At 36.7% G+C, this 24,479-nt stretch overlaps 1 long non-coding RNA gene across 1 annotated transcript; it reads right to left on the reverse strand.

Moving 5' to 3' along the window:
* Window positions 1–939: 939 nt before the first annotated feature.
* Window positions 940–4,368, reverse strand: LOC122198013 (uncharacterized). Its single transcript, XR_006191817.2, has 3 exons — window positions 4,205–4,368; window positions 2,023–2,085; window positions 940–1,122 (listed from the first exon to the last, which is right to left on the reverse strand). It is a non-coding gene; the product is annotated as an uncharacterized LOC122198013 (long non-coding RNA).
* Between the last annotated feature and the right edge of the window lie 20,111 nt (window positions 4,369–24,479).

The raw sequence follows: 24,479 nt of genomic DNA on the forward strand, positions 1-24,479 counted from the left end.
GTACAAGAGACAATATCAACAACAACAGATGTGTCATTCTGTTGATCTTTAGAGGTCTAGCGGTCCACACTTACTTTTTCTCATTTTTCTTCGAGTTACTCCTAGTGTATTTAAGGAGTAGTCTCTAATGTAACAAACATCTTTTTCACATCAATAAACAACTATTCAGTCAATCATTATCTCTAAGATTCTTCTTGTTCTTAAGTTACTTTACATTGTTCATACTTAATCATTTACACTTTTGAGTACTTTGTTGACTATTTTAATTCCGAGACTATAATGGTTTACCAGACTAGATTGTATCATTACTATTAGCAGACATTAATCTTGAGTTAACTCAAGGTTTGAATTCTCAACCCTTTTCCATGCACCCTTATTTATTTTCACTCACATTATGGATTGGTTATCCTCTAACCACGTCATGGTACTATGCCTTGAGAAAGCCTTACGTCTACCCCTTCCAAACGAAGAACCCTTAATCGTCTACGGTGGTACTAGTAGAAATATTAGGATTATCTTCTACATGAAGACCAAAGAATACTTGCAGAAAAGGTATTACTCCTTTTTAACTCATATTGTAGATAGGAAAGTCAATAAGAAGAAAAAGATCGAGGAAGTACCTGAGGTGTGCGACTACCCTGATGTATTCCCTCGCCAGCTCGAAAAGTAGAGTTTCAGATTGATCCAGTTCTAGGAGCTCCCATAGTAGCAAAGTATCCTTATAGATTGGCATTGTTGGAGATGCAGGAACTCTCCAGCCAATTACAAGAACTTCTTAACTATGGGATCACTCATTTTATAGATTTGATGATGCAAAATAGGTACTTCATAGTTATAGTTTATATCTTCATTGTAGACAATCAACATTGTCTAAGTAAATGTAAATAGTATTACTTCGACAAGCTGTGTCACACCCCGCTAAAGCGGAAACACGAGGCGTGGCAATATAAAGGGTTTCATAGCAAAACTTAAAAGACAACACCAACCATAGTATTAAAAATCATTACAATTTTACAATGGGTTTGAAAAACTTTTAAAAGAAATTACAATGTAAATTGAAATACAACACATGCGAATGCTCCTAAAGTGAAGTGTCCCTAAGTGCCACTTACTCGATGATTCCTGAAAAAGCATGTAAAACGAGCGTCAACTATAAAAAATAGTTGGTGAGTACTCACAGATAAACAAAATAATATTGGTTCCATGAATTGAAATCAAAGTTTTGATAAAAGTTTCCAATAATAAAAGTATATTGTTAAAATGAGTAAATAAGTTTGTAAAAACAAAGTTCTTTGTCATCATGAGAGATAAAGTATGTTGCCAAAATAAGATGCAACATTCATATTCTCATGGAAGATAAAGTTCGTTACTCAAACGAGTAAACAAGTTTCATTGCTAAAATGAGCAATCAATTTTGTTGCTACAAGGAGCAAACAATTTCATTGCTAAAACAAGTATATAAGTTTTCAGTAATAAAAGTTCGTTGCTATAATGAGAAACAAAGTTTGTTGCTATAATAAGCATAAAAGTTTCGTTGCTAAAATAAGTATACAAGTTTCATTGCTAAAATAAGTATACAAGTGTCGTTGCTAACATGAGAGTACAAGTTTCATGTGTGCATAAAGATTCGTATGTGCCTCAAGTTTCCATTCATGAGTTCACAACCCAAGCCTAACGACCGAATCGTGCCCTATTGACTACTATGTGTATCGCAAACATAGTGTAGAAAATGGTAAAATGCACTCAAGCGAATTGTGCGAGTGAGGAGTTGTCTACCTCCTGATAGCGCTATCCATAATAACCATAGGCTCAAAAGAGTTAATGAGTTGTGTCTAGAGATTCCAGGGACTTAACCGCGATACAATCCTCATGAATTAAAGTAACATAGACATACATACGAAATATAGCAACCAAGTTTCATACAAGTCAAAATAAATACAACAAACATAAAAATAGTTTAGGACATGCTTTTCCACCCCAAAACATTAAAAACCGAAAATAGGGGAGTACGTGAATACTCACAATATGCATTGAGATGATGCAAATGATGCCCTGACTATGTTCCACGTGTACCACTACCGATTCCTACAATATTGGTATTCACAAGTGAGTCTCTAATCGAAATGTAACACTAGTATATTTACTACTACAATAGAATTATGCCAATATTGTGTCAAAATTGAATATTGATAAATTATAAATATTTTTCTATGGAAATTAAGTTTCAAAGAATCAATTGTTATATAACAATTTAAGTGGAAAATTTCCATTATTGAAATGTTAATATTTGACATTTTAGAGGTGTTCCAATGATTGAATATTCAAAACTAAATCAAATTTAGTTCTGAAATTTCCCAAACTTTGCATTTTAGTTTTAATTGAAGTCAAAGACCTTAAAATAAATTTTCTTGAATTTTTTGATTTGTCTAACTATTTTTCACCACTTTAGTTTCTTGAATAACCATAAAATTATGAAAAATACTAAACAGTTAATAAAAATTATCAAACTTCATATTTTGGTTCTAAATGTGTTAAAAGACTACTAGATAATTTTTCATGGATTATGAATATGCATAACCATTTTTCATATATTTAACTCTCTAAATATATAAAAATTCATGAAAAATAGAAATCAGTTAAGACAATGACCCAAACTTTTTATAGTAACGTCATTACACATACTTAATCTGCGAAAAATATAAAAATGGGTTTCTAAATTGTTTAACCAATTTTTTTGATTTTTATGCATTTATTCTAATAAAAATTAAAATAAATAGAAAACAGTTTCCAAAATTACCCAAATGTTTTTTATTACTGTTGTTAAACATTATCGAGCTGGGAAAAATACAAAAATCGATTTCTAAACTATTTAACCCAATTTTATGGTTTTTGAGAATTTATTCTAATAAAAATTGAAATAAATAGAAAACAGTTTATAAAATTATCCAAACTTTTTATTGAAATGTTATTATACATAAATAGGCTGGGAAAAATATAAAAGATATTTTTCAGTGGGTATTTCTATTTTTCCTTGTTTTATCCCCTTAAATAATCATTAATTGAAGAATAAATAATAAACAGTTAAAATAAATTACCAAAATTTTTGTTAACATCATTTACAGTGTAAGTAATATGGAACAAATACCAAAAGTGGTTTTCATATTGTATAATCCGGTTTTGGGTATTTATGTGTACTTAAGTGTATTTAAATGTATTTAACATTAGAAAATAGGAGAAAAATAGTATACAGTAGAGAAAAATCATCCAAATATTTATGTAACTTTCTACTGTACAAAATGATGTTCTGGTAAAATTTCATGAATTTTGGATAATCATAACTATTTTTCCTATTTTTAGGCTTTTATAATTACCAAAAATTGGGAAAAATAGGAAGGCATGATGACAAATTGTGTAATTATTTTTCTGAGTGTCCCACTACAGGTAAGAGCTGATAAAATTGTTAGATACAATTTTCACACTACCTAAAGTGGTTTTGTGATTTATTATACCCAAAAAAAAAGAAAATAGAAAATCATACTAAACAGAAACATAAATCGATGAAATTTAATGAGAGGTTATTATTCACCATAGGGGTCATCCACAAATTTATTCCGGATTTATAGACCTATGGAAGTATTTTATATTATTTATTGCCCTATTTTATTGCATTAATTATAATAATAAGAGAAAAACGAATTATCTTCTGGAAATTTACAGAGCATCTTATTTTGTTGATCAGAATCTGGGACAAATCGGATTTGGTCAGAAAATGATTTTTAGATATTTATTTGGAAATAAATCTTTCATTAACATATTTGAAAGCTTTTTAACAACTTTGATCATCAAGCATCTAAGCTTGAAGATCATCACATGCATGTTGTTTTGAAGACCATTCATGAGTTTGAAATGTTCAAAAATCGTTTTTTATAGAAAACTTTGGATGCATGTGGTGATTTTCCACCAAAACGTGTAGAAAAGTGCATTTTCATGGTTTTGACTTAGGTTTAGGTCATGGATCTTCACCATTTTGTAACATGCAAGATGCTTTTGGTGAAAATCTACCACCATCATCATCAAAACTGAAGTGAATGAACATTCACACAAATTTTTTTAAGAGAATGGTGTAGAAGAACAAGGAAATGCAAGAAAAACCTTTTAAAACTAGAAAGAAAAGTGAAGGAGATTGAAGGATTTTCGTGATTACCATGGAGAAGAACCCTAGAAGATGAAGATTTGAAGGTTAAGAGTTGTTCTTGGCTGGAGAATTTCGTGGTTTTAGAGAGGGAAAGAGAGAGTTTGAGTGTGGTAAATGGTGGAGTGTGAGAGAGAATGAGGGGTAGAGTGAGAGAGAGAAGATGGAGTGGTAGAGTGAATTGATTATGTGTTGGGAAGAGGAGAGAGAGGCGGGATCCCACTTTTTAATGAAGAGAGGGTCTCCCTCTTTTATATTTTATAAAATATAACTTTATTTTATAAAAATATCAAGTTTTTATAAAACATGCACCTTATTCTAAATTTTCCTTCACAAAACCTTGATTTTTGGCTTACAAAATAAGGTTAAATACTAATGAATTAAATTTTTTTCCTTGGTTATATTTTACTAAATTGAGTTATTTTAAATTGATATTTTATAGTCCATACCAAATTTATGGATTTTTAGGTGTTAAAGTTTATAAATTTGAGTTTTTAGGGTATTTAGGGTTTTTGAGAGTTTGTAAGTCTTTGGATATTAAAATTAATTAAAATTTTGAGATTTCAAACTATTTTAGAGTTTCATAACTCTTATTCAAGTTAGAAATAATGTTTGTAATATTTTTTTTATCGATTTATTGGCATTCTATGTAGTGATTCCGAGATTCAAGCGAAATTGAGGAATCAAGTATACTAGTCCTGCTCTTCAACTTTGACTTAAGTTTCTATGAGACTCTGACCTAACTTTTACTTCTAGGTCAAGTACATGATGTGTGTATATGATTTATGAAATGGTGTTCAAGTCAAATAGTGACCCTAATATAGATAGTCACTAAAGTTAAGTAGTAGTAAAATTCACATATCAATGTGAAATTTAAGTACACTATCCATTGATTCTAATTGTTTCCAAGTTTCTAGTAGGTTATAACTTAGCTTCTAGTTACTAAGTCTAGTACGTGTAGTGCCTATATGTGCAACTAAGTCTAGTCAAATCTAGAACCGACTCGAATTTTGACGGTTGTCACAAGCTGATCTGTCAGAGCTAGTTTAGAGAGTTAATATGAAGATATGACGAAGGAAGTTTATATGTCAAATATTGAAGAACATCCCTAATGACTGAAAGACCCTAAAGACTCTATCAGCACCAATGACATGAAGGCACCATCTACTGAAGATTGATCAGTGTGTCCAAACGCTGATGGTTATATACTATTGACACACTAATAAGATGATACACTTATAACACTCAATGCTAGTCATTCACTATCTGCTGAAACTGAAGCTGATCAGCTTGACCCTAACGCAGATGATTGAAGATGGAGTTGATCTCCCTGACACTGTCACTGATTAGCGTGACTCCCTGAAGGTGATAGTCCGATTAGCTTCTGATGTGTTGGTGTTGATATCCAAATCTGGAGAAGATCTGATTTCATAAATTCCTTATTTACCAGTTTATGTTTAGATTAGATACAATCCCTTGATTGAGGGGATTCATTAGAATGGTTTAGTATATAATCTTGTTTTAGAGTAACACCCTAACAATGTCTTTTTGAATTGCTTGGTGTTGTCGATGTCTTGGTGACCGTCATTGTGACAACCCATTTCTTGGTGAAAACAAACCCCTTTCTTGATGAAAGTTGGTGAATTCTTTGTGTTCTTTTCTTTTCTTTTCTTTATTTTGATTAGTTAGTTTGTTGTTGTTTATTATACTTGAAATGTATCCGATCAATACAAACCTTCAATTGGTATCAAAGTGGGATTTCTAATACATTCAAGTTATCAGAGTAGTTTAGAACATCTATTCTAAGATCTGTTCATAGAAGATTTGAAATTATTTTTAGAAATCTCAAAAAAAACCATTTCCTTATACTGTAATCCAAAATATCTAATTCATATTACAAAGATGCAGAAGAAAAATTACAGAAGTTACAATACTTGTGTAACGCCCGTAGATTCAGGCTAGTCAATTTAGAGATAATAAGCGTCAAAAATAACTTCTTGATAGAATAATATTTATAATAAATAATCGTAAAAATGTTGTAGTATATTTCAGAAGGGTTCTGTACATATATATAGAACGCTAAAATCCGTGTTATAACGAAGAAGTTATGACTCGTCGAAGTTTTACGGCTAAATCGACACAACACCACGTAACGTAAAAAGTGAATTTTTGATAAATTAATTTTTAGCCTTAGCGATCTAAATGAAAGTCATAGTAGATGTTAAAACAAAATCATACATAATGAGAATGTCCAAATATGACTTCTTATGAGGAAGTTATGAATTTTCTAAGATTTAGCCTAGCAGTGCACAACCCGAAATTCGAATTTTATATCGATCTCCTTTTAGCCGACACAGTCTAAACGAGAATCGAAGATCTCGTTAATAGGAGCTCAACGATATAAAGACAAACGAAAATGGATGTCGTATGACAAATTTATGAGTTTTTAACGGACTTAACATATCTAAGCCTGTTAAAATATAGCTTTAAAAATAAAGTGGAAATTAGCCAACAGAGTCTAAACAAAAGTTGTAGATATTGTGGATACCTACGCGTGGATATAAATAACGTCGAAAACGGAGCTCGTATGCAAAAATTACGGAATTTAGAATTTTATTAAAGTTTGGGCGGATACGAGGCTAACACGTGGCATCATCTGAGCCCTCACTTTCTCCCCACAATCTTGCATGTGATGCCGACATCTGTCCCTCATACACGCAACATAGTGCCTCGTACGTGCAACATACCCCGAGGATACGCCCAACGTACTTCGAAGCTAGCCCCTATAAATAGATGCGAGGATCACCCTATTTCTTCACACCAAAGCCATTCTTTCTCTCTCAATACTCCCAAACCCTCCCTCCCTTTCCCTAGTACTTTCCAAGTGCTTGAGGTAAGTCCTGGAGCACTAGAAGACTCTGAGAAGAAGAGCTTTTGGCTCAGAAGTTCTGGCCGCGCAGAGCCCGGTTCTTCGCTAAACTCCATTGTAAGTGAATTATGCTTACCCTAATCTTGGAAATTTTAGTTCGGACTTGATGGGACCCGTGTTTTAGACCATTGTATTGAAGTTATGACTTATGCCCAATCACATTGTATGATTAGCCTAGTAGGGTGATGGACTTAATGGATTAATTCCTTAATGGGTTAAGTAAGAACACTTAACCCTAATCGTCATTTTATGTGAAAAACCTAATGCTTTTGGGCATGGACTTACTGGTGTTTGGGCCAAAAAGTATCTTTGGACCAATGTTGTTATGGTTAGGTGTGTTGGGCCTTGTCGTCCAATATAGAAATAGACTTCGCATTTGTGGGCCTCGGGTTGGGCCATTTCTTGCACTAAGTTGCTATGGACTTCGTGGGCGAATTAAGGACATTATTTGGCTTTAGGATAAGGCCCATTCGAAAGCCTTGTGCCTAATTTGGAAAAATGGGCCATAAGTGGGCCATAATTAGGCTTTGATGATTATGAGATATTGGACCAACGAAATGACAAGTGTTTGGACTAGAATAAATGGTTGGGCCTTAAGGTAAGAACATGTAGAGGTTTGGGCCCAATTTAGAAAATTGGGCCATATGTTGGGCCTTGGTTGATTATTTGGCTTTTAGTCTTTTAGAGTGTGAGTTTGGGCCTTGGTTTTGAGCCAAGCTAGGTTAGGGGTTAAATGGTCCATTTACCCCAAGTGTGGATTTATGGTTATGCATTGATACCCAAATGGTTAATTGGGTTTTGTCTTTACGATTGACAGTACGAGGATCGGTCAGCCAGCAGTCAGGGATTTATTTGGAGGACTTCAACAGTCTGAGGTGACACTCCTCACCAAACCAATGGGTCGAAGGCACCAAGGCCGGCCCATTTATCTAGTTGTGATTATTATTGCGAATGTGCTATCGATACATTATGTATTTATGTGAAGACAATGCGGGGGTTCCTATGGTAATTAGTTATATGTGGTATGCTAGTTGATTGTGTGGTATTTGGTATGCTAGCTGTCTTTGTGATACTTACATGGAAGACCCTGGGGGGTTCCCGAGGCAGTTGGATATAAGACCATGCAGGGGTTCCCATGGGATTCTAGGCTAAGACCATGTGGGGGTTCCCATGGCACCCGATGTAAGACCTTGGAGGGTTTCTAGGGCATCTTTATATGTTTTGTGTGTATGATTTATATGGCAGTTAATTAAGACCATGTGGAGGTTCCCATGGCAGTGGGCTAAAAGCAAGTGGGGGTTCCTATGGCACCTGTTGTAAGACCTTGGAAGGTTTCCATGGCATCCTTATATGTTTTCATGCATGGCTTATATAATTGATGTTGCTTATGTAGCTTATATGGCTGATATAGTTATGTGATTATGTGGATTGTGTGGGGTATGTTATGGGGAAATCACTAAGCTTTGTGCTTACAGTTTTGTTTATGGTTTCAGGTATCATTGATTTGAAATGGAAGGGCCCGACTTGATCGCAGCGCACACACCTGTGTCTCTGAAACATGTGATTTTGGGATGATCTCTGATATATGTTTTTAATTAGCAATGTTTTTGGAATACTTGGATTTAAAAGATATATGTGTTTGGCTATAATACAAACGGAATTTTTACCCTTGTTTTTTGGGTCATTACAAGTTGGTATCAGAGCCCTAGTTTGAGGGATTCGGACATACTCTTGAGCGTGTTTGAACTCAAACTGAGGATTTGTTAAAGTTTTCAAAATAAAAATGAAAGACCCCAACTTTCATATTTCTGAAAGACCCAAAATTTCATACTATTCCAACATTATTCTTAAGTTACTTCCTCAAAACATGCTACATGCATATTTATTAAACAATAATTTATATTGATAAAGTGATTACAAAAGATTGGATACAAACCGACTATGATTTATTACATTTTATATCTACCTAAGAATCTACTATTCAGATACATACTTGAACATCTAAAATACAGAGAAATAGTATTAACTATTCTAAATCTTTCAGCAGTATAAAACTATATTGGATACTCATCACCTGTAATTGTTAAACATTGAGAGGGATTAGCAATAACGCATAGTGAATTCAATAAATAGATACAATATAATCTTATCCCTTATATATACCAGTATGACAGAAGCAAAAGGAAACAAGAACAACAATAGCATATGCCTATCATATGTGAGGCTTTCAATATCAACTCAAGATTTGATTGAAAGATTTACGATCAATGAGACATAACGATTTCAATACTTGATATGCATCAATAAAGCTTTGGCCCAAATGGCACATAAGACATATAATTTCTGATTAACATTTTTGTAGATTTCAGGCTTATAGCCCTGTCTAACCATTTGCTAATACCATAGAATAGAGGTCATTCTCTTACAGAGTAATGCTCTACATGGTCAGAGGCTACATACCATTCCTATCTAACCTTCTGCCAATGCCATAGAATAGAAGTCATTCTCTTACGAGACATGTTCTACATGGCCAGAGGCTACATACCAGTACACCGTGAATCAAAGTCCTTTCACTGATCACATGGTCAAAGGTATAACTTTGCTATTAAAAATAGCGAATAAAAATAACACGGGAAAATAACTCAGAATAATAACACTAAAAAGCACATAGCACATATCACACATAACATACAATTGTTCCTATATATTTAACTCACCTTAAAATAATCGGGGGTTAAAATAGTAATTTGAGCAGCATATCGGCTCCAAATATGGCTTTATTCGTTGAAAACCGGGAGAATTAGCTAAAAACCGGGCTCTAAAAAGGTAGAGCTTCAAAACCAAAAAGATAAATTTTTCAGGCTTCACGACACTTTGGGGCATGTTTCGGGTGTTAAAATTGACGCTGGGGCTTCGGGGGATGTCAAAATAGTAAAAATATTGAAAATTGGGTGAAAAATAGCAATTTCTTAAAATTACCCGAGAAGGCTCATAAGCCTTGTATTTATAGGGCGAGGATGCGAGGGTTCGGATCCGAGGCTGGAGGAGTCAACAGCTGCGAAGGCCATGCGGCAGCAGGAGCTCGGTTCAGAGGCCAGACGTCGCGCATGCGAGGCGGCCAGGTGCGAGGCTCGGAAGGGTGACACGAGTGTGAGGCGCGTCGGAAGCTGGTTGGGCCGCGGCTTCGGACGAATCGGAAGGCAACACGCGTCGGATCCGGGTAGAGCGGCTACTGTTCATGCGAGGTGACGTGGTTGGTTTTGGATAAGGCTTATCCATGCGAGTTTATCCGAAATTCTCGGATTTTGAGCCAAAATCTTCCGAAATTCATAACTTTCGCATATGAAATCTGTTTTTGACGTTCTTTAGATGCACGCGTAGCTAAAATTATGGTCTACAACTTTCGTTAAGACTTCGTTGGCTAATTTTTAATTTAGTTTTTAGTATTATTATTTTTAACAGACCGGGACAGGAAAATCCGTTAAAAATCCATAACTTCTTCATCCGACATCCGTTTTCGTCAGACTTTTTACCGTTGTACTACTAATGACGAGACCTTCAATTCTCGTTTAGGTTGTGTTGGCTAAAAATCACTCGATCTAAAATTCGAGTTTTTAGCTGTCTACTGCTAAGCTGGAACTTCGAAAAATCATAACTTCCTCATACGAAGTCAGATTTTGGCGTTCTTTTTATCGAACTTCTCGGTTTAACAAATACTAAGACTTTCATTTAGATTACAAGGCTAAAAAGTAGTTTAACAAAAACTCACTTTTTACGTCATTCGGTGCCGTGCCGGTTTTGTCGCGGATCTTCGATTAGTCATAACCTCTTTGTTATAACTCGGATTTCGACGAGGTTTTTACCTGAACACTTCTAACGAGATTCTCTACAACATCAAATAATAAAATTTTACTTATTCAAATTTTATATTTTCGCTAAATTTGCATTATTTGGCTGTTAATTGGAATCTCATAAGACTTCCAATATTTTATGAGTGATTCTAAACATAGTTTTACTTTATTTCTAGTAAAAAGTAGCTGTTAGAACTCAACAATCAATTTTATTCACTTTTAATAATAACAATACACAATTTCAGAACGTGTATGTTACAAAAAATATTTTGAGAAAAGAAACTTCCTAACATAAGAAAAGGGTGTGGTGCATGCAATTAGCCGAGCTCAAGTAAGTTTCCCAGAATACCCATATATTTCATCTATTATGACTTGATTTATGAATTTGTGAATCGCATGCTAGTTAGGGCTAGGATAGATGCCTTTGTATGTATGTTGTATGAGTTGGTAGACTTGTATGCTTGTGTTGATTAGTCAACGATAGATTGGTCTGATATATGATTCTTGTAGCCTTGGAGATACTGGATGCTATGCTGGAATGGGAATGACTATTGGTATTAGTAACTGCTAAGTGTATGCTTTATACGGTTAGCATCTTATAGCCTTAGAATAATTGATTTGGCCTTATTTCCTGTTCCTTGTCTGGTTGTGGTCCTAGGGTAGAGTCTATTATTCGACTATCTATTAGATCCTATTATGTGTATAATTTGCATGCATAAGGCTTCCGGTGGTGAGGGTGTATGTGGATAGCATGAATTGTGGTATGTGGGCTGAATGTTTTGTGATAGTTTCATGGATCGGAGATTTACTGCACGAATGCTACATGCTTTGTGCTTTGTGGAACTCTTGAATGATGGGAGTCAGCTACTAAGTGGAGATTATGATATCCAAGAGGTGGATGGATGGCATCATGGGGAGTTCTTCAGCAGCTGATGGCAGGGTGAGGTTGGGAATGTAGGAAAACCTAGGATATGCTCTAGTGACTTATAGGGGCGGTTCGGTGAGGTTGGGAGCCTAGGATTTGCTTTGGTGGGTATCGTGCTGCTGTTTAGCGGATATTTGGTGCATCGGTGGAGTAGGTGACTTAGAGGATTCAGGAGCATTGTTGAGGAAAGTATGGATAAGTGTGTAAGGTAGTATTGAGCCCGTACTACTAAAAACATAGGATCCATACTCGAATCGGTGAGAGTCTTGGAGAATCTAAGAAGCTTATGAGAAGGAGAATTCTTGGTTATGCATGGACCATGGGAATAACTGCTTTGCCAGATGAGGATGAGCATACATGGGGGAGGACCAGGGTTTGGTCCTGGCACCGGAGGTGAGCCAGTTAGTGGAAGGACTGCCAGGGATTTGAGTTTGCGTTGGATTAAGGAGATGGAAAGTATTTTTCGCACTAGTCCCTACCCCTTAGGAGCTAAGGTTCAGTTCACCTTGGATATCTTGTATCAGGTGGCAAGGATTGATTGTGCGATCTTTTGTGCTTTCAGGGTTGGAGACTATGACTTTGAAATAGGTTGTAGCCCGGTTCCTGTGACATCCCCATTTTCACGGCCAAAAAAGACCGATTTTTCTTTACTTTCTGTTTTTCGTTTGTTTTTTAGAAAACTCAAAAATCACAAAAAATATTTTTTTTTATTTTTGATTTATCTTTTTTCAGAAAATATAAAAATTACAAATTTTTTTTTTCTTTTTTGTGTGTTTTTTTCAGATTATGTTCAGGATTCAGGTACATATTCTTGTTACCACATTTCAAAATGATGGGACACGTATAATTTCTAATATATATACTAGCTAAATGTCCCTAGAAGCATGTTGTTACATGTTGTGCCAAGCCTCTAAGACTCTATGATTGAAGCCTTAATGAAACTTTCATTCTGATCGTTTCTTCCAAACCGGGTTGATAATTCACATAAGTCATTGAGCTACCTTACTCTTCCTACACTGAGTTAAGAGTTGACTACTTTGTCACTAATTTATAGCAGAAGTACACTTTTTTCTTCGGACCAACCTCCTATTTCTCCATCAACTTCACATTCACAAAATGTAACCCTTGAGACTCTCAGCATCTACCACTGAGGTTTATGGTAACACACCTTCTGTGTTGATGATTTTGAAATCGTAATAACCATGATTTTGAGTGAGACCCAAAAATACGAAATCCATTACTGAATTGAGGGTGAACAATCAAATGTTCTAGAATTTTCACCGTTGATTGATGATTAAAGCCTTATTGGTTGGTACCAATATTATGTGAAATCTCATTTTTCTTTTTGATATATATTAATGAAATGCTCTCGACCTAAGACGTTTCTTCACAAAAGATCCAGATTTATTGTTTTCTTGAGATTTCCTTTATATCCAGCCACTTAAATAATTTCCAAAGCTTAGTTGTTTTTATAGATACACTGGTCAAACAAGTACTTCTTCTAGATCTTCGAACTTATGTTTAGTTTTGGAATTTGATTGAAGCCTAAGCCACACATAAAACCTACTTAAAAGAAGTCGTTCACTATTTCTTAATAAATAGTTCATTGTAATTAAACGGGATGCCACACAAGCACTTCCGAGCTTCTCTTGACTCAGAAGGAAGAGATCATTGCCTGGGATCCATCTAAATTTCATGTCAACTTTATTTGACATCACAAATTCCCAGAAATTTAATTTGATTTATTTCTTTCTCTCTGACACACTCTTGCACTAAAATATTTATGATTTTTCCAAGTCTGGTTCTTATTTCGATTGATTATTTTTGTTCACGAAACAAGTTAAAGTGAAGTGACATCATATTCCAAAACATCAAAGCTGAAAAGGAGGTTTCTTGGGGATAAGGATTCAAAAAATGGGCGCGTTTTCAAATCCCCGACTTCACTCGTGTCAGTTACGACATCGCCTGACAGATATAGCTGTCACGTCTTTCACGGATGAGTTACTGGGATATGGAAATGTCAAGGTGTGATTTTCTTTTTCCACTAATGATGTATAAAAGGTTTTTGTTGATTGATTTACTATCACGCTCACAAAAATCCTCAAGACAAAACTCTTTTCTCTCTCTACTCACTATTCATCATCTTCATCGCAGCATCAATAATCGTTTCATCTCATACAACCTCGTTTTCTGATCAATCGTCATGTTGAATGTCAATCCAAGACAAAATATGACTCTTGATCATGATTCCTCCCACTACACAGAAGTTCTCCAATCGATGATTGAGTGGTTGAAATTCTCGCCATTGGTTCAAGCTTTGACCATAGCAGAATTTGTTCCCTTGGTTCATCTTTCCAAGGTGTATTCCTCTGCCTTCTACAGTCAACAAGATGGTGTTATCCACTTTGAGGTTGCTACCCACAAATCTTCGATTTCAAAATCACGATTTTGCAGACTATTAGGGTTTACTTCGACTGAAGGGTTTGTGGATCCAGACTCAATTTCCTCCAATGTTAGGTTACAATGGGGATATATCTCTCATATCCAAGTTCAGGAAGCCCAATATTCCTCCAATGTGGAACAAGTTATTCAGTCTCTTGTTCAAGAGCCTGTCTGAAAGGGTTGTTGGGTATGACAGTGCAAGCAAGCTATTTTTCACTTTAATCTATGGTCTTTACACCAGCATCAACAAGGATTACGGTTCCATTCTCCGGGCACAACTGATATAGAGCACAATCACTACTTCTCGCCATTTAGAGGTCGCATATGCTCCCTAATGGTTAGTGATCGTTAAATGAGCCCTTACCCACTTCTAGGTCTAACTGATGGATGATGTTGTTATGGCTGCTATTCCTTTTCTTTAAACATCATCTTTCATGATTTCGGATCCTTACAAGTTTAACTTTGTTGGTTCAATTTTGGAGGTGATGCTTGTAAAGGTGCCCTCTGACAATGTGAATGTCAATGAGTATTGCAAGCTGCCTGCTTCTGGTGCTCACTCTATGCCAGTCGAATTATGAAAGGCAATTAAGGAAGCAAACAAACCAAAAGGCGGTGGAAAGTGAAAGGCCAAAGGTGGTCCTTCCGAAGTCGTTAAAACTCCAGAGAATAAGGTTAAGAAGGCCACTCGAAAACCAAGGTCACCATCCCTAGTGGCACAAGAGGCATCAGAGACAAGAACTCAAATTGATTTTCGTGATGATGAACCAGTGCAGAATGAGGTTGAAGATACCGTATCCACTTTTGTACCACCTACTTCAAAGCTAATTCTGAAGGTATCTTGTGACAATCCGAAACTTTTTCCATTTCTGTTATGTGTTTTCCGTTAATGAAATTTCTGATCCGTTAACTTTTCCTTCAAAATTTTGATTTAATAAAATAATCTAGTTATATTTAATTAAATTATTTACGTGTCGGAACCAAAAATTGCGTGGAAACCCGAAAATCTCGAGAAAACTACATTTTTGGTCTAAAATGGGAATACGACCGTAAACTAGTTTACGGCCGTAAACTAGTTTACGGCCGTAAACATGTTCACGGTCAGTGACGAGTGGACCCCACCTCACCCCTATAAATATGATGCCTCCGACTTCATTAGGACGTTTCTGGCCACATTCTCTCCTCCTCTCTCTAAGAAACTCAAACCATAAACGCTCAAAAACACATTTAAACTTCGGGAAACGTCGAAAAACACCATTTGGAGCCCTTTGGAATGTCTGGAAACACTCAGCTCGTCGAAATCAGCATCCAAACACCATTTTTCCTAGTTTACGGTCCAGCCTTCAAGAACCGTAAACCTTGTTCTTGAGTTTACTGTCCAACCTTCAAAGACCGTAAACTCTGTTCTTGAGTTTACGACCGTAAACTCATCAAGCCTTCAGAAACCATAAACACCCCTTTTTGGTGGTACTTTTGGCAGAAAACTCATTTCTTCGATTCAAGCAAGTCTCGGTAACATTCCTCAACCGAATTCAAGTGTTTTTCTGACACCTTATTTATCGAAATCGCTAATTTAGATACGCATACGTATTTATTTGATAATAGGATTTTGTTAAGTGTTGCATGCAACAACTCGGGAATCTTCTTTTCAGTCAACAACTCCACGCAACAATTGTGAGTTTATACCCCTACATTTTTTGCATTTTTAATATTTTCAGGGGGGAATACAAGCTAAACATAAATGTTTTCTGGAATACACATTAAACTTATGCAAATTTCATACTTAAATTTCCTTTTGTACTACGTCAAGTATAAGGGACATTTTCACAAAAATTGCATAGTTTTTTTTTCCGACACGCTATTCGCTACGTTATACATGCAAACTATAATCAGTATAGTTTGGGATTTCTACAAAACTTATGAAGCATAGAAACTTTCACTACTAAACATATGCACTGGAATAGAAACCGTTTACAGTTTACATGACTAATTTATCATGATTTTCATAACTGTAAATATCACTATGCGCGGTATACATACCGATTTCACTACGGTAGAACGCTACTGCATTACATGTAAACTAGATTGTACGATACTGTGAGGCGCTACTTCACTACTATACCCTTAGGTGTACAGGGATAAATCCTACCACTGTATAACCAGAGTCTCCTGGAGGGAGAGCGTGAGATTTGTGAATAGATCTATTCGGGACTGACAATCCAACATCTGGACTGCTAGCTATAGTTAGGCGGGCACGCCTGAGATGTACAAATGTCATTTCACTCAACGCCTGAAGAATGTTGGAAAGGTAACTAGTCATATTAAGCATGGTTATACGACTCACATTATGTATAAATCACCTTTAGTTTACCAACCTGGCTTTCATTAGCAGTTTTATTTATACCAAATAGAACTAAACACACTATGCATACTGGCCGAGCCAGGGTCTTCAAAACTGAATCATTTATGCTACGGTTTTACATATTAAATACTTATGATTCATGATTAGCTTTAGCTAGCCACATGACGTAGTATTTTCGCATATCACTACGGTTTTTCAGAAACGAACATTCACGGTTGTATACGAAATCGATAACACTACGTTTTTCACTAAAGAAAATATTGGATTTTCTGGAGATTACACAAACATTTCAGCTCGGTCATCAACAAGTTTTCATTACAAATTACTGCTTATGAACTCGCCAGCTTTATGCTGATATTTTTCAAACTGCTTGTATTCTCAGGAAATTAGTAGACAAGTAGTTGCTGGATTTTCGTGGAACTTAAGCATTAAGAGTTTTTGAGTTTTCACTATGCAAAACTATTGGACGTAATTCAAACTAAATTTCAAACAAATGTAAACGTTTATACTAAAGTATTCACTATAATGGTTGTGTTGCTATGATTGCTGTTATTCATTGGTTGTGATGCTATACATGATGTCCTCCGCCCCGAAATGTTTCCGCCATCGGTTTCGGGGTGTGACAGATTAGTATCAGAGCCCATGTTTATAGCAAACTAGTATACCGAACCTTACGTGGTATAAAACTATAAACACTAAGGGGCCTAAGTGCTCTACACTAAAAGTATACTTTCAAAATATAAAGTATTTTTATAAAAGTATACGAACATGCATACATAACAGGATTCATGTCGCTAGTAGAACCGAACAAAAGTATTTTGGATGCTGGAACGCTGCGGTTAAACCTGGGCAGTTATGTAACCATGTATAGGGTGAACATAGCCAACATGTGTTTGGGGGTGACTGTGGTGCTACAGCAGGCCTGAAACTTACCAAAATCATCTCACATAAAATACTATAGGAGTATTTTCGCTAGAGCCAAACTCAGTATACAGATTCACTCTATGTATTGCTACATCTCCTTCCTTAAGCGATAACTTACTTGTGTTTGTAACCTTTCTATGATTATCACTCGATAGAATACTTTCATTATCAGGATGAGATATATTTTGTTTTTTATATCTTGAGGACTTACCATCCTCTTCTTCCTGACTGTTTCTAGAACAAGATGCCTCCCCGACTAAGACCCATCAGAAGGAACAACGACACTCCGCCACCACCACCACCTCCTCAGTTCGACCTTGTCATGTTCCAGGCAGCAGTTACGGCCGTCGTGACTGCAGCAATGGCACAAGTGAACACTAGTGGAGTTGGAGGTGGAACCGACCCCAAGAGACAAGATGGAAGTCATAGACATCAAAAGGAGTGTTCCTACATGGACTTCATGACTGTGATACCCAAGTCCTTTGATGGAAATGGAGGTGTCATCGCCCTAACACGGTGGTTCAAGAAGATCGAATCCATCTTCGAAATTTGCATCTGTTCCGAAGCCAACAAGGTGAAGTTCGCCGCCTGCACCTTCACCGACAGAGCCTTGACCTGGTGGAATGGTCGAGTCAAAACCCTAACCCTGCCAGTGGCTAATGCCATGGGTTGGGAAATACTGAAGGAGCTCATGCTCGCGGAGTACTGCCCGAGGGGCGAAGTGAAAAAGTTGGAACATGAACTTTGGAACTTGAAGATGAAGGGTTCCGACATCTCTGCCTACACTACTAGATTCTGTGATCTGGCGCTTCTCTGTCTGGGAATGGTCAACCCAGAAAGAAAGAAAATCAAGAGGTACATCTGGGGACTGACGCAACCCACCAAAGGAAATGTCTTGGCTGCTAGGCCGACCACATTTGAAAGCGCCAAGGATCTAGCACAGACTCTGATCGATCATGGAATCGATCTGGATGAAGTGACAACTGTCCATGAACCCCAAAAGGATAGCGGTGGGAAGAAGAAGAAGTCTGGTAACAAGCGAAAGGTTCAGTCTTCGCAGGAGCCCTCCAAGAAACAAAAAATAGTAGCAGTTCATGTTGCTACTGCTCCTGTTGCTGCTCGCACTGCTGTTCCAACCACCCAATCTCCTACAGGTGGTTATGCTGGAAAACTACCGTTGTACAACAAATGCAACTTCCATCATCATGAGCCCTACAGTGAGTTGATATGCAACAACTGTAGGAAGAAGCGACACACAATTCGATACTGCAAGACACCGGCTCAACCAACCAACCATGCTCCGGGAGTGGGCGCTAGTCAAACTTGCTATGGATGTGGAGAGGTTGGGCACTACATGAGAAACTGCCCCAAGGCAACAACTAGTGGCAATACAGAGAGAGTTTTGGCTATGGGCCAGAATGAAGCAGTTGCTGATCCTACCGTTGTTACGGGTACGTTCCTCCTTGAAAACTCGTATGCATGCATTCTCTTCTATTCTAGTGCGGAGAGGATTTTTTGTTAGTCATTCATTCAAACATCTAATCAAGTATAAATCCCAAACTTTAACCGAAACATTTACCGTTGAGATGGCTAACAGGAAAAAGGAGAACACTAACGACATATTCATAGGTTGCACTCTTACTCTAGACAATTATTCTTTTCCCATCGACCTTATGCATGTGTCCATCAACAGCTTCGACGTCATTATCGGCATGGACAGGTTAAGCTCCAATCATGCTGATATTCTTTTCTTCGAGAAAGCTATCTGCCTCAATCTTCCTTCTGGCGAAACTCTTATGATTTATGATGATAAGCTCAATTCGAACCTCCGTATCATTTCGTGCATCAAAGCTCAGAAATATCAGCAGAAGGAGTGTCATGCATTCCTAGCTCATGTTTTCGACGAAACGCGAAAAGTTAGAGACCTTGAGAGCATCCCCAAAGTCTGTAACTTTCCTGATGTCTTCCCTGAATATCTCCCAGTAATCCCTCCTGAGCGTCAAGTGGAGTTCCGTATCGACTTGATCCCCGGAGCTACTCCTGTAGCTAAATCTCCATACCGTTTAGCGCCAGCGAAGATGCAAGAATTATCCAGTCAGATCAATGAGCTGATCCGCAAAGGATTCATAAGGCCGAGTTCCTCACCCTGGGGAGCTCCGATCTTATTCGTGAAAAAAAAGATGGATCCTTTCGGATGTGCATTGACTACTGAGAATTGAATAAGCTGACCATCAAGAACCGTTATCCCTTACCCATGATCGACGATCTCTTTGACCAACTGCAGGGAGCCAGTTATTTCTCAAAGATTGATCTAAGATCAGGGTACCATCAGTTGCGAGTTCATGAGAATGATGTGCCCAAAACAACATTCCGAACTCGCTATGGACACTACAAGTTCGTAGTAATGCCCTTTGGTCTAACTAACGCACTAGCAGCATTCATGGACCCGATGAATCGGGTGTGCCGCCCTTTCTTAGACAAGTTTGTGATTGTGTTCATCGATGACTTACTTGTCTATTCGCGGAGTAAGGACGACCATAAACAGCACTTAAGGCAGGTGTTGGAAACATTAAGGGCATAAAAGCTATACGCGAAATTTTCAAAGTGCGAATTCTGGATCAGGAAGGTGAATTTCCTTGGACACGTGATTAGCAAGGAAGGGATACACGTTGACCCATCCAAGATCAAAGCGATTGAGAATTGGTCTGCACCAAAGACACCCACAGAAGTCCGGCAATTCTTGGGTCCAGAACTTCTTCAGAATCGCTAAGCCTTTAACTACCCTGACGCAAAAAGGGGTAACCTTTAGTTGGGGAGCCAAGCAAGACACTGAGTTTCAAACATTGAAGCAGGCCCTATGCAGCGCACCTATCTTGTCCTTGCCCGAAGGGACAGAAGACTTCGTTGTCTACTGTGATGCATCAAATTAGGGCCTAGGATGTGTTCTCATGCAAAGAGGAAAGGTTATCGCCTATGCCTCAAGACAATTGAAAACACATGAAGTCAATTACACAACTCATGATTTGGAGTTAGGAGCAGTGGTCTTTGCGTTAAAGATCTGGAGACATTATCTTTACGGAACCAAGTGCACTATTTTCACCGACCATAAGAGCTTGCAGCACATCTTTAATCAGAAGGAGTTGAAAATGAGATAGCGACAATGGGTCGAGCTACTTGCACAAACATTTCGGCTCGTTCATCAACAAGTTTTCATTACAAATTACTGCTTATGAACTCACCAGCTTTATGCTGATATTTTTCAAACTGCTTGTATTCTTAGGAAATCAGTAGACAGGTACTTGCTGGATTTTCGAGGAACTGAAGCATTAAGAGCTTTTAAGTTTTTACTATGCAAAACTATTGGATGTAATTCAAACTAAATTTCAAACAAATGTAAACGTTTTTACTAAAGTATTAACTGTAATGGTTGTGTTGCTATGATTGCTGTTATTCATTGGTTGTGATGCTATACATGACGTCCTTCGCCCCGAAACGTTTCCGCCATCGGTTTCGGGGTGTGACATATCTACACCACCTATCTCTTCTACACTTGTCTCTGATTTCTTTCAGATGCACACTCCACTACCCTCTCCAATAACCACTTCATCTCCCATCACCACCACTCTACCAATCACCATTGATCCACTACCAAATTTCTCTACCACATAATTTTGTTCCTTTATCCACTCCATTTTAAACAGATTCCACTACTACCACCACAACTACTATTAGTACCCCAATATCTACTATCAACGTATCTGATACGAGGGCACATGTTGATTTTGGTCTTACTAAGGGCCCAAGCACATCTACAACTTCACCTCTTTTAGAAGATGATCCAGACATTGTCTTTGGGGATGACCAAGAGGCTTTTCAAGATTTTATCTTCAGCCCCTTCATCATTCATTAGAACAGCAATGATGACGATGTCCCAATGACTCAAGGGCAATTTAAACAACTCAACGCTAAATTGGATACAATTTTGGAGTCCTCTATCACTTTATCCAACTACAAGTTCATGTTGAAGTCACATAGACCAATGGTTGAGATTCTCACCAAAGAGAATGTGAAAGTCCTTGCTGATGCTACAAAGAATATCCAAGCATCAGAGTTAACCATTTCAGATGTGACCACAAAAGTCGGAAAACTACATCAAGAAGTAACGAAGTTCATGGATGACTTTCGAAGATCTTCTAATGAAAACACCGAGCGTGTTAATAAGGTAATTGTAGGTCTCAGATCGACTTTGAAAATTGAGAAGGATGCTCTTTCGCGTGTTTGATCAACAATCCAAGTTGATAATTCTGAGCTCAACGTCGCCATTGAGTCTAAGATTGAGAAACTTCAGGCCGACCTTGCAGTAGAAAACAAGCTCATGGACAAACTGGCTCAGAAGATTGAAAAAACTAAGGTTCTTTCGGTGAAGTTGAACTATGCAAACCTTTATCTGGATGATTTGGAGTCGGAGAAAATTGTTCTTAAGAGTTGTGTTTTGGAGGTCAATGAATATCTGCACCATATTTTAGACACTCGTGATTCATTGCTCACGGTCTTAGTACGACAACATCTTGCTGACAAACTCAAGCCAATCTTTGCTATGCTTAACAGAATTGAAGGTGTTTCAGAATGTGATGTTCTTCCAAAACAAGGGGAGATAATAAAGAACAACTCAAGAAAAAGACGTGTGAACCTGTTGAATATAATAAGCAAAAACTGGAACAACAAAAACCGAACCTGAATCCTAAGGATCATAAGGATAATGAAGCTTCTGGTTCTAAAGTTAAAGCGAAGCTGCTTGATGAAGAAGAAGAAGAACTCTCTGAAGGGGAGAAACTTGTGAGAAATAAACGAGACAAAGAGCTTGATGATATTCTGAAACTTCGAAAAGAGTTAGAAGCCAAGGTGGCTAAAGCTAGAGTTGTGAAAGTCACTTTGGAAACTCAGAAGTCCTTCTTTCCTCCGTGGTCTTTGGAAAAAAATTCAGAAGTAAGCAGTTGATGATCCGAGCACTCATTGGTTAGAGCCTTCGGTATCATTCAAGCTAGATAATACAACTCATTCTCAGCTCGACTTTCTGATCACTCCTAGGTCTTTTCTGTTTTGGTGCTTTGAGAAGATTGAGAAGGCACCATTCTCATATTATGATGTTTTGATACATGCAAGAGTTTGCAAAAATGGATGTGGAATTCGCAGCTATGATGAAAAAGAAACCGATTCTGAAATCTGAAGAAGAATTGCAAGATCTAAATAAGATGAAGTTGTGCAAAATCAAAAAAGATAACTGGAGTGTGGTATATCAAAGGACGACTGATCAAACTGTTCAGAAGTAGATGTTCTTTTTGGTGGATAAAAACCTGTACTCAACCACTGCTCTGACTTACATTATGGGATTCACTGAAGCTTGTAAAACAAATGCTATTATTGATCAGAAGTGCTTCTCAGACATGATCAAGTGGTACATTGCAGTCAGAAGCACCCTTCTGAATATGATGTCTAAGTCATTAAAGGTTTAGAAAATGCAACAATGAAGGATCTCCTTCGCATTTTGACACAAAGGGGGAGATTGTTGGGTTATAAAAGTGTTGTGTCAAATGTTTTGTAGTCTCATTTATTCTTGTTTGGGCATGTCTATCCATGATTATTGCTTTTTAGGGTAGACTATAAATATTGCATGCATGTAACAATTAGTTTTTTAACCATTGTATCGCCCTACTTAGCCTTTACAGATAAGTTCACGTTGAACTCTTCTAAAGCTATTCTATATAAGCATTCGACACTATTTGATCTTCATTGTTCATGTTATTTATTCACATCTTTTGTAGAATCTATCAATCTAAGTTTTTAATGTTTCAAAATAAACCCATGAGCTAGGTCCGTTTAAGGCTACCTCAAACTTATAGCCATGTGGCAATGCTAAGAATCCTCTAAAAGAATGTTGTATGTTAATCTATTGCCAATATATGCAAAAGATTTGAAATTTCAACATGCATCTTTATATATCACCATAGAGTTTACATTCCAAGAATGTATCATGTCTTTTGTAAGTCTTTCTTCTTAGAAATATTTTCTGATTCAAGGCAAAAGATCCTTGAATAGTCGAAATGTAATCTCTTATGATTAAGTATGTCTCATTCATACAATATTAGAAATATCACTATGCTCTGACTAGCTCTTAGTAAACACACATGTTCTCTTTATTTTGATAGAAAATAATACCTTATATTTTCATATTAAAACTATGAATCCGACCTTATGATGTTTTCTTTATATCAACATGTTGATCTTGTGCTTTACACATATTGTTAGGATAAACATCTATTAAGAAACCTCTAGGCTAGTTTGTGTGTGTGTGTCTATATATATATATATATATATATATATATATATATATATATATATATATATATATATATATCTTCATGTAGACATCTACTAAGAAAAGTAATTTTTCTTGAAATCTATTTTTTATATCTAATATTAAGAATATGTAGTTATGATAGAAAATATCCTTGTTGATCTAATCATATCTACTTATGAAAATGTTTGATCATAGTTAATGACATGATTATGATAAATTTCATAGTCAATGACATGAGTATGAGAGAGAAAACCCTTTTATAACTTGGCTATATGTGTATTAATATCGATGTATGTATTCTTTCTAAAAGAATTATGTACTCATTCTAACCTTTTATAGAGAGGAAGATTAATCAAGTCGATACTTGATTATTTGTCATGGATTACATCTTAGTGTTCGTGAATCTTAGTCCTTAAAGGATTCGAGATCTGATTTAGCATTTTGGTAGTTGATCGATTTGCAAGAAACCATCAAATAGAACTCATCAATGAGAGATTCC

This window comes from Lactuca sativa, chromosome 5, assembly GCF_002870075.4.
Source record: "Lactuca sativa cultivar Salinas chromosome 5, Lsat_Salinas_v11, whole genome shotgun sequence".
Lineage (NCBI taxonomy): Eukaryota > Viridiplantae > Streptophyta > Magnoliopsida > Asterales > Asteraceae > Lactuca > Lactuca sativa.